Below are 11,558 nucleotides of genomic sequence, written 5' to 3' on the forward strand. Positions count from 1 at the left end.
AAATTGAGGAATGAGATCACATCTTTCCATCAACTTGAAGATGAGAGTTTGTATGATGCATAAGAAAGATTTAAGGAGTTATGCAGGAGATGTCTTCATCATGGTATTTTGTGCTGCATACAGTTGGAAACTTTCTATAATGGTCTCAACCCAAACACTAGATAATGGTGGACGCTTCAGCAAATTGGGCCTTGTTGTCTAAATCTTATAATGAAGCTTATGAAATTTTGGAAAGGATAGCTAATAATAATTATCAGTGGCCATTAACTAGACAAGTTGCAACAAGAGGAGCAGCAGGAGTTCATAATGTAGATGCCTTGATAGAATTATCAGCCCAAGTAACTTTAACAATTTTGGTAAAGGCGCTATGACTACTGCTCTAGTAACTGTTAACCAAAATTCTAATGCGTCTTGTGTTTATTGTGGAAAAAGGCATTTATTTGACAATTTTCCTAGAAATCCAGCTTTAGTCAATTATGTGGGTAGCTTCAATAGACAAAATCAGAACAATCCATATTCAAACACTTACAACCCTAGATGGAGACAACACCCTAACTTTTCATGGAGTAATCAGAATCAGCCTGCTGCAACATCCAATGGATAGAACAGACCTGCTCAGCACCTGAATTCTATCAGCAAAATCAAGGGCAAAGAAGCATCAACAATGATCAACTCAGCTCCCTTGAAACTTTGATTAAGTATTATATTGTGAAGAATGAAGCAGTTGTCCAAAGACATGCTATATCTTTGAGAAATCTAGAAAATCAATTTGGATAGCCTACTACAACATTAAGCAACATACCTTAGGGTAGTATGCCCAGCAACATAGTGGATCCAAAAATAGAAGGGAAAGAGCACTGCAAAGTGATTTACTAGAGATCTAGAAAGGATGGTTATAGTCCAGTTAGTGTACCAAAAAGAAGAGTTGAATTCACTTCAATCCAAAGAGAAACTCAAATTGAAGAAGAACCACAATCCTCTACTTCACAACATGCTAGTAAGAACATCCAAGTTACAACATTTACAGAAAATGATGATCCAACACTTATAGATAACGATGCTGCATCACCAACCCAAAACATGGTAAAAGAGAAGTAATCTGCACAACCTGATGCAGCACCGCAGTTTGAAATGGGTCTTGTGATTCGGCTGGCCTTCGCTTCAAAACAAACCGACACAATTTTTCTTCTTTAAGATTTTAATCATCAACTGCTGGCTTGAACTATATAATTTTGCATCTGATTTTATTTTTATTTTTATTTTTAATAACAGACAGCATTAAAGGATGTTATTGATGAATTACTAAGGAAGCCTTTGAAAGCAGATTTTATTCTCTGCTAGGTTGACAAAACCTTTAATCTGTAAGACACTCTCGTTGTGGTATGGACAATTGATTGTGAATACATTTTAGTCTATCCCTTTTTAGTTTTTTAATTTTAGTTATTAATGTGGCAGCTCAAGGAGATTTTTGGATCAAGGGCAAATGTTATTGTCACTTTGTTAGCTGGTACAATGGGAACTAGAGAAGCTTTAGATGTGTAACAAGAGGTTTGAATTTTTTTTTTTAACTTTTTTTTTCAATTTTTTTTCTTTTTTCGATTCTACAGGGTCAATAGTTTTCTATGTAATTACATGTAAAATTTACAAATACTCAGCATAATGATTCTTACATTGGGTTGTGCATCTTTTTTTTGCCAGGAGTAAAGGTAAACACGTTTCCAGTAAAGAGGGTTTTAATGCGGAAGGTAATAAATTTCCTTCTAGTCTAGTATCTTTATTGCATCCTTGTTTTATTTTAGCCAATCATATGCTTTTGAGTTTCTCTATTTACCATCCAGAGCATGTAACATGTTTCGGACACTCTACATATAACGAATCTTAAGGTTTAGTCTAAGAGTAAAGTATGGATTAAGTGAGTTGACCAACAAACCAACAATGTAATAAGTATATAATAAAGTATTGAACTAGTTTGCATTCATTTGTATTACTGTGGTTTTGTATGAAAGGTTTGGTTTATTAGAAGTTGTAGAAGTGTGAGTTGGTTGTGGTCAAATTTCCTAGAAACAGGCCACCAGGGATTATGATTAGGGCCAAGACAGTAGCTGGAAAATATCTCCTTAGGATCATTAGTTTAGTTGACTTCTTAGCCAAAGGGTAGTGATAATATAGAATATTCTCTACAAAGTAGATATCATCAAGAAGTTGAGAATCAAAGTAACTACATCAGCATTTAGAGACTGCAATTAAAGCTAATGCTCATTTTATTAAGCTAGATCCTAGCTCTTTTATCAGAAAGACTTATGTCCATTAACTGAAGTCTTCAGCTCCGTTTTCAGCAGCTGGCTTTACTGAAGTTGTAGTCCAAGTAATGTAACTTCTTTTCTTGTCATAGATTTTTTTTCTTGCATTGCTTGAGTCCTTTTTCACGTGCTTGGATGGAAATTTTTGAGCCTTAAATGTAACTTGTCAAGAGCCTTCAATGTTGTTTCGGCAAAAGTTTGTCTCTTGAGTTACAATTTAGCTAAATTAATTCTAGCCTCTGATTTTATGAATGAATGTTGGTTGAACTTGATATGTTGTAATTCCCTCAGTATTTTTGTTGAACTCTTTGTATGCAGAATAACAAGAAAACTCTTTTAGTATACTTAAGCAAAAGCATAATCCAGGAAAATTACATCTTGGTCAAACATGTCAAATTTAATAATATGAATTTTGCTTATGCAATTCTGTACTTGGCTAAATTATATATATTCTGACACTTTGTCTTATAATGTAAAACTTCGGGCTTTGTTTAGTCACTTTATACAAAAATATGAAGCATTTTATCATCACCCGATTCTTTTAACTAACTTTGATTTTCATTGACATGAATTAGGCGAATGAAGACATGAATCAGGCTAACGAAGACATGAATCAGCGAAGTATTGTGCTTGATAACTTCTTGGTAGAAGTTCGAGGCTTCTCTCCATCGCCACTACTTATTCTGATATTTGGGGTAAGCTCATTAATGTTTTGCCACTTTGTCCTTTTTTTCCCATTTAATTTCTCAGTAGAGAGCTAATATTCTGGATAGGTTGGGTGAGTAACTTAGTTTGAGACCTTTGTTCTTGTTATTGTACTTAAATTGAATCGTATCTTATTCACACTGAATAGGAAAAAGTTGACAAATTCTTCATGCCATTTAATATTTCCGCTTGATTTTCTATTAATGGATAAGTTATCTTTAGAGTCAATGCCCTTAAACTTATTTTGTATGTTACAGACAGTGGTCTTCCACAGGACACTATCATTGCAGGTGATTCTAGGATTGATTTTTGTTTTGTGTGGAATGGATGGAGCTATGATATGGTGGCTTTCGTGTTTGCCAAGGATGAACGTAGGGCTAAAGGTAATTGTCAACTTTATTCTTCTGTTATAATTAACGACTTCTTTAATGCAATTCAATAATGCTAATATATATGTTCTCATACACTGTATATTGATTAGTATTAACAATTTTTTAATTATCAAAGTGATAATAATGTTATTTTGTGCTTATGTTATAATTTATATTTATGTTTATTTAATATATTACGAATTATTAATTATGTTTTAAATAAATCTAATTTTATGTATTTTTGTGTGTTTATTAGATAAAATATTAATTTCACGTAATTCGAGGCTCCAAATAGATAAACAGATGTCAAATTTGGATTCCGAAGGTCCAAAAACTGTAAGATGAGTCAAGATCGGCTTAAAATTAGACTTGTTTTCTTATTGACCAAGCACTAATTGAATGGTAAAATGAGTTTACAATAGATATGAGTGCATGGGATAGCTGGTAATTTGGACTAAATTTCAACCGTTCATGATTAAATGGCCATGATTGTGCCATGTGGCAATGGTTATTGAAGCAGATTGTAGGATCCGAATTTTTGTATTTGGGTCAACCCGATCCACCCATTAACCCTGCAAATCTCAACCGTTCTTTGGTCAAATCAGACAAGTCAAATGATGCCACATGTGATGTTCACTTTTGAAGTTTGACCAGCCGTTGGATCTTGATCTAATGGTTGGGAGGAGCGCATGCATGAAGCTTATGATAAACTGCAAAACAGTAGATTATGAATTTATTTTTCTATAAATAGAGCCTCATTTTTATATTTTTAATTATCTCTCTACATCTATCTTCTTCTCAATTTCTCTCAATTGCCTTGTAATCTTATTTTTCAGGTGTATTTTTAATTTTTTGTGTAATTATTTTTATAAATAAATTTAGTTTTATTTTCAATTTTAATTGTTTTTATTCATTTTAATTATGAGTAATTTAATTTTAATAATTACTTTTATCTCGATTATTCTTAACTAAATAATAATAGTTAGAGTAAGGTGAAACTCTTAGGAAATAAATATGATTTAATTAAATTCTATTTTTAATTTTATAAATTAAATTATTTTCTATTTAATTTTATACATATTTTATATTTTGAAATTTTGATTTATTGTAGACAAAAAAGGAGTTTGGCATAATAAATTCTTAATATCTTAATATAACGTATGTAAAATAGCATTTTAACTTATTGAAGACAAATTAAATTTTGGCACAATAAATACTTAATCCATCATAAAATTAAAGGAATAATAATAATAATAATTTATATAATTAATCTTTTGAGCAATAAATCTAAAAAAATGGCAAAAAGAATTTATTAAGTTTTATTTGCTGTTAAGAGTGGATCCACAACCCTAACTAATTCAATTTCATAGTTTTATTTAAATTAAGTTGTTTATATTTAATTTTTAGATAAAAAAATAAACAAATTAAATCTTTTCTCTGTGGATCGACTTCGAACTCACTGAACTATAATACAACAAGACACTCTTATACTTGAAAGTTAAAAATTATTTTTAAGTCGTGTCATATATACTGATTTATTTCAAGTGGTAGTACACTTTTGTCCTTGGGAGTTTCCAAAGGTGCCCGACACATCGGAGACTTCTATGAGTCCCAAAATGTCGGAGTAAGTGACAAACATGAAATAACATGGCTTGATGAAAAAAAAAAAATTGTTCACAGGAAAACAAATTTTAGGTAGAATAAAGGAACAAGTATGTTTTTATTTCACTTTTGTTTTAGTTTTCTAATAATAAACTATGAAGCATATCAAATTGGCTGGGGCTATTTGCTATGGTTTGGACACTCTAACGTAGTAAAAGTTTTTATTAGTAAGATAACTCCAATTGATTTTACTGTTAAGGGCATTAATATAATTTGAGAAAATATTATATATTACTCCTAACACGCATGCAAGTACTAATAATGTCAAACATTTTTCTCTGTCATCTAATTTTTTTTTTTAATTTTGGTGTCAATTCCTAAAATTAAAGGACAGTGCAATCTTTGGGGATTCTTTCCTCTTTATAAAAGCTATATAAATTAAATAAATCCTAAAACAAAATGCTCGTTAACTATTATTTAAACAAAATGCAATTTTTCCATTTCGCTTTTGGGTTATTATATGTAGACAAGGAGTAGAAACTTGATGTTTTGTACAGACAAATTTGCAGCTGCACATTACTTCCACTGCAAGTTTCTTAGTTGCTTTAGAACATAAACCCTTATTGAAAATTTACCTCAGTTCGTTCTGTGGCACACTCATATTTGTTGATACAAACCTTCTCAGTAACAACAGTAGTTGAGAAGCTCGCAATTAGTACAATATGACTTAAGAAGCTTGCAAGTTTCTTGGTTTGTTTGCAGTTTTTGTTTTATCTCTTGGTTGGAAGGTTGCTGGTTTGATGGTTCCCATTTGGTTAATTTTCAAGCCCAGACCCAAATCTAGCTACAGGTAATTAAATTTGAAACGTGGGCTGTTTTGTACAGCCCATTTGATGTGGAATGCAAACATTTTTACAAATTTCAGGCAGCATACAAGTGTTGGAAATAGACAAAAATTTTATTGTTTCCTTGAGTAGGCCGTGTGAAAGCATGGACAGGGCCTGCTATAATATGATTTCCTTGGGGAGGCTGTCTACATGGATGTACAATCTATGTGAAAATAACCAATGGACATGGTCTACTGAGAATTTGTAATTGTATATAGACATGAATAGGGTACAAAAATATTGACGCAGTAATAATTGCTTGATTAAATAGACATAAATGTTTTTGGTGTCACAACTATAATGGTTGAGTTTTTGAAAAAAAATAAAAAATTCATGCATCTAAAATTGAAAAACTTGAAATAAACGAAGAAATGGGTAAAATTAAGACATTTTCGGTCAATAGATTCAATAACAGAGTTTAAGTGCAGCCAAAAAAAATAAAAAATAAAAACTTGAACTTGTGTCAAAAACATGAACTAACGAATACTCAATTTTTCAACATATACAATAACCAAGGTCTTCTCTGTGTTAATCTTGTTCTCATAGCAGACACCAAATTGCTGCCAGTAAATAAAGGGAAATTATGTATTTAAGATTTTGGGCCAAATTTTTGTCAAGGTGCTTGTAAGACAAAGTGTGAATCAAAATATAGAAATGGCTCAGGGAATTGTGACGTTAGTCATAGCTGTAAATGCCACTATAATTGTGAAGCAAATCCACCTAGAAAATCATGCAAACTTGCTGCACTGTTCAACAATGTCAAAAAGATTGTGAAAATGAATTACCCGGATGTTCTAAAGATGATGACCATGGATATTGCTACGACCGTGGATATTGCTACGACCACATTTATCCTGATCAATCTTTTCGTTGCATCTACTTTTGTCCAATTTTTAGGTAAAATGTGTTGGGAAAGAGACTACCACAAGCAGTTATAAATTAAGTAGAAATAAAATAATTTCTTTCTTTGTGTGATTAAAATAGGATGTGTACCATAACTAAATAGGCAGAAAAATAAACTAACAAAATCCAAAGCAAAAATCAACCACAAAAGACACAGATTTTTATGTGAAAAATCCTAAGTGGAAAAAACTATAAGGGCGTATTCCCATATAATCTTCTAATATATTAATGAAATTATAGCACAAATTCTTCTCTAGATATTACTAGAGGCTAACAATATCAAAAATCTCAGTATTCTTGATTTACAATAACAGTCTAATAATTATCTCTCCAACAAGTGGGTATCTTAAATAATATTCAACGAGAGGATAAAATAAAATCAAGATCAATAAAATAGTAGAGGGCAATGCTTGGAACTTACTTTTCAAATTTGGGAGAAATCAAAGTTAATTTTGTCTTCTGATCGTCTAATTAAAAATTAAAAATCTTGTCCCTAAATTATAATAGCCAACCATTGTCTTCTTCTCTCTTTTGTCTTTTCCTACTCGTCTTTTGCGATTTCGTAATTAGGGCTGCTACTTGCTTTTGTTCTTTATATAGCAAAATTTCATGGCAATTTTTAAATAACCCTAACTTGTTTCTTTTAATTACTTAAATGCCTAGATTAATGGAACTTGGGCTTGGGCCACCACATTGAGATAGACCCAACAAATTCCCCCTTTAGATCATATGAGGGGTACCACCAAGCCGGCTTTTTGCATACAATTTTTCAATTTTTCCTTGGTAATGGCTTTGTCATCATATATGACCATTCTCCATTGCGTGAATCTTCTCAAGATGCAACTATTTCTTCTCAAGCACGTCTCATATCCAATGATACCTCACATCAATATACTTAGGTTTTGAATGGTATGTCGAATTGTTTGCCAAATAAATGACACTTGGACTATTGTAATCTTTTAAGAACTCTTTAAATATATGCTTTTTGAGATAACCATAATTTCCCAACTTTTCTATCGCAGAAAATCTTCATGCCAAGAATTTGTTTCAATGGTCTCAAGTCCTTCAATGCAAAAGACTTGCTAAGCTCTCTCTTCATATTGTCAATCCTATTAGCATCCTGACTAACAATCAGCATGTCATCCACATAAAGCAAAGAATAATAAAATCATTATCACCAAACTTCTTCACGAAAAAAATGGTCGCACATAGTCTTGTGAAATAATGATTCTCTATGAAAGAATCAAACTTTTTGTACCATTGTCTTGACGCTTGTTTCAGCCCATACAAACTTTTCTTCAATTTGCAAATAAATTTTTCTTCGCCTTTGACATTAAATCCTTCAGGTTGCTCCATGTATATTTCTTCCTCTAAATCAACATGTAAGAAAGCTGTCTTTACATTAAGCTATTCATTCTTTAAGTTCAAGCTAGCTGTTAATCCCAGAACAACTCAGATAGAAGACATCTTCACTACAGGAGAAAATATTTCTTCAAAATCAAAACCTTTCTTCTAACCAAATCCCTTTACAACCAATCTAGCCTTCTATTGCTGTTGTGAGTTATTTTTAGTCTTCAACCTGTGAACCTATTTGTTCTTCAGTGCCCTCTTTCTCTTAGGCACCTTCACTAAGTCATAAATGTTGTTCTCATTCAAGGATTTCATCTTCTTTTGCATGGCTTTTACCCACTCATTTTTATGTTAGTTAGACATGGCTTCTTCAAAACATTCTGGCTCCCCTCCATTTGTAAGCATCACATACTCATGTCGAGGATATCTAGTAAAAGGGCGTCGTTCTCTAGTGTATCTTCTCAATTTTGGCTCAACTAGTTCTACTGGACTATCATTATTATCTTCTCTACCTTCCCTATGATCATCATGAACTACATGCGGAGAAACTGAAGTTGGAATAATAGGAATCTCTAGAGATGACTGAGATTCATCATTCTTCTCTACATCACAAACTATTTAATCTTCAATAAACACAATATCTCCAATTCTGATAAGTTTTCTTGCCATTGGATCCCATAATCTATACCCAAATTCTTCATGCCTATAGCCTAAGAAAATGCATTCCTTAGCTTTATCATCAAGCGTCGATCTTTCATCCTTAGAAATGTGAACATATGCTTTGCAACCAAACACTCTTAAGTATTTATAAAAAACATCTTTTTCGATCTAAACTCTCTCAGGTACATCGTCATCTAATTGAGCTGAAGGAGAAAGGTTAATCAAGTCAACTACTGTACTTATAGCCTCTGACCAAAAAGATTTGGGAAGCTTGGCATCAGAAAATATGTACCTGACCCTCTCTTCAATTGTTCTATTAATCCTTTCTATAACACCATTCTGCTGCGAGATCTTTGGTACGATCTTTTCAAGTCTGATTGCCATGGGATCTATAATACTGCTCAAATAAACCTCTATACTCACCACCATTATCTGTCCTGACACATTTTAATTTCCTTCTTGTCTCTCTTTTAACATAAGTATGGAAAAACTTAAACGTATCAAGCACCTGGTCTTTAGATTTCAAATAAAAAACCCATATTTTTTTAAAACAGTCATCAATAAAAGTCACAAAATAAAGCACACTTTCTATTGATCTACTTTGCATCGTGCAAATATCAATGTGAATCAAATCATAAATTTGTGATTTTTTAAATGGAGAAAAACTTTTAAAAGCTACTATGTGTGTATTTCCAACTAAGTAATGAACACAAGCCTTGAGGGACATACCTGCGAAGCTGGGTAGAAATCTTTTTCTGGCAAGAATTTCTAACATTTTCTCACTAATGTGACCAACCTTTTTATGCCATGTCCCAATGTTAGTATCTTTTACAGCTATCTTCACATATTCTTTCTTGATCTTGGCTTCTATCACATAGAAAATGTTTACTTTCTTTCTCTTAACTTACACCAGGGAGCCTTTGGTGAGCTTCCATTTTCCTTCATCAAATTGGTTAGTATAACCATCATCATCAAATTTACCTGTAAAGGTCAAATTAAGATGAATATTTGATACATGTTTGACATCTTTAAGCAACAATTTACAGCCAATGCTGGTTTCCAAGCAACTATCTCTTGTACCCTCAATCTTGGATGCTCCCTCATTTCCTATCCGAACATGGTCATAATCACCATTAACATAGAATGTGAAGTAATCATGATGTGCAGTAACACGAAATGAAACACCCGAATCAATCACCCAATCACTGGTATGGCAAGAGAGATTTACAGAGCTCTCATTATAAATAATATCCAAATCACATCAATTATGGTTGTAGTATTCTCTTTGTCATTTTTCTGACCATCGTCTTTTTCTTTCTCTTATTCTCTTTTCCACAATCTACACTCCATTTTAATGTGACCTATTTTTTGACAATGAAAACACTTGAGGTTTCTCCTCTGGGACTTAGATCTTCCTCTGGGGTTATTATTGTTCTGTTAGTGGGAATTTCTGCTTTAGCTCCTCCCCTGCTAGTGTGTGCAATCTCTAATACTACGGGTGTCAATGTGCAAGTGTACACAACAAATAATATACTAAGGAATATTCAGATTGTCTCCACAGGAATTGATGTTATCAAATTTGCTACAACAACTTAAATAGTACAATTTTGTTTTAATAAAAATAAAGCAACTAATAAAACTAATACACTAATAAAAATAAAATAAATAAAAATGCAGTAAAGAAAATTCTCACGTCAAACATAAGGATAAAACCAATGGGAATGGAGTAGTTGGGTGGATAAACTCACTTAATGACATTGACTATTTTTCAACTACAGTACCGTTGCTACAACATCTATTACAACACTAAGTATAATCTCTCATGCATCCTTAGTTGTCGCCTGTTGGATATCTTATATCTAATGCAACTTAATAGTGCCCAATTGTTATGCCAACATTAAATACAACATTAAACGATCTAGGTTCCATTTACCCTACAAAGTGAATCCCTATGTCTAGTTCATCACTAATTTTACATCAAGTATGACCTTATTCATATTGAGATTACTAAACTTAGGAAACCAAATCTAAAACCAAGTATTGTCTTAATAAGATCCATTAAGTCAGACAGTTTTTAGGCCCTTTTTTAGCTAGTATCCCGAAATGAGTGGTCAGCTGAAATAGAGAATAAAATAAATACAATTAAGACAAAATGCTATAGCAAACACAAAACAACGAGTGTATATTGGTCAGACATCTATTAAGATTATTTATCACTCAACTACAATTAAATTCAGTTCATGATTTGCGATAAAAAAAATAAATAAAAGAGTTTCAGCCATAAAATACATCCCCATGAATAAGCAGAAACAAGAAAAAAATAAAAAGAATTGATTTCTAATTAAGAAGAATTGATTCTAATTAATCTCTACGATTTCTCCTTTATGATAGCCTTCAAACTCTCTCTTGATTTATGTTTCCTTGTGTTTTTGTTTGCGGTTTTTCCCTTGGGTGACGACTCTCTTTTCCTTTGCAAGTGTGCTCATTTTATATTTTAGAATTAGGGCAACCGGAAGTCTAGGGCACGCATCTTCCATTTTTGGAAACTCTAGATCGCAATCTTTAAGTTATAGCGTGCCAAATCTTCTTTGTCAATGCTCCAAGATTGCTACGGTAATGGTGCTACAACATGGTGCTCCAGCAACGACTATTGCCTCTTACTTGTTTCAATTCTTCTGTAGCCAAATTCTTTAATTGTCTCTGCAAGTTTATTACGGTGACATTCGTTCCTTGAAATTTGAGCTTCCAATCACCTATAATTATGCATATTATTTAAGTAT

At 32.3% G+C, this 11,558-nt stretch overlaps 1 long non-coding RNA gene and 1 other non-coding gene across 2 annotated transcripts; one reads left to right on the top strand and one right to left on the bottom strand.

The window, feature by feature from the left end:
* Positions 1-107, bottom strand: LOC112497811 (small nucleolar RNA R71). Its single transcript, XR_003064792.2, has one exon. It is a non-coding gene; the product is annotated as a small nucleolar RNA R71 (small nucleolar RNA).
* Positions 108-850: 743 nt separating this feature from the next.
* Positions 851-3,071, top strand: LOC102629068 (uncharacterized). Its single transcript, XR_008050811.1, has 3 exons — positions 851-1,361; positions 1,456-1,745; positions 2,876-3,071. It is a non-coding gene; the product is annotated as an uncharacterized LOC102629068 (long non-coding RNA).
* The last annotated feature ends 8,487 nt before the right edge of the window (positions 3,072-11,558 follow it).

This window comes from Citrus sinensis, chromosome 8, assembly GCF_022201045.2.
Source record: "Citrus sinensis cultivar Valencia sweet orange chromosome 8, DVS_A1.0, whole genome shotgun sequence".
Classification (NCBI taxonomy): Eukaryota; Viridiplantae; Streptophyta; class Magnoliopsida; order Sapindales; family Rutaceae; genus Citrus; species Citrus sinensis.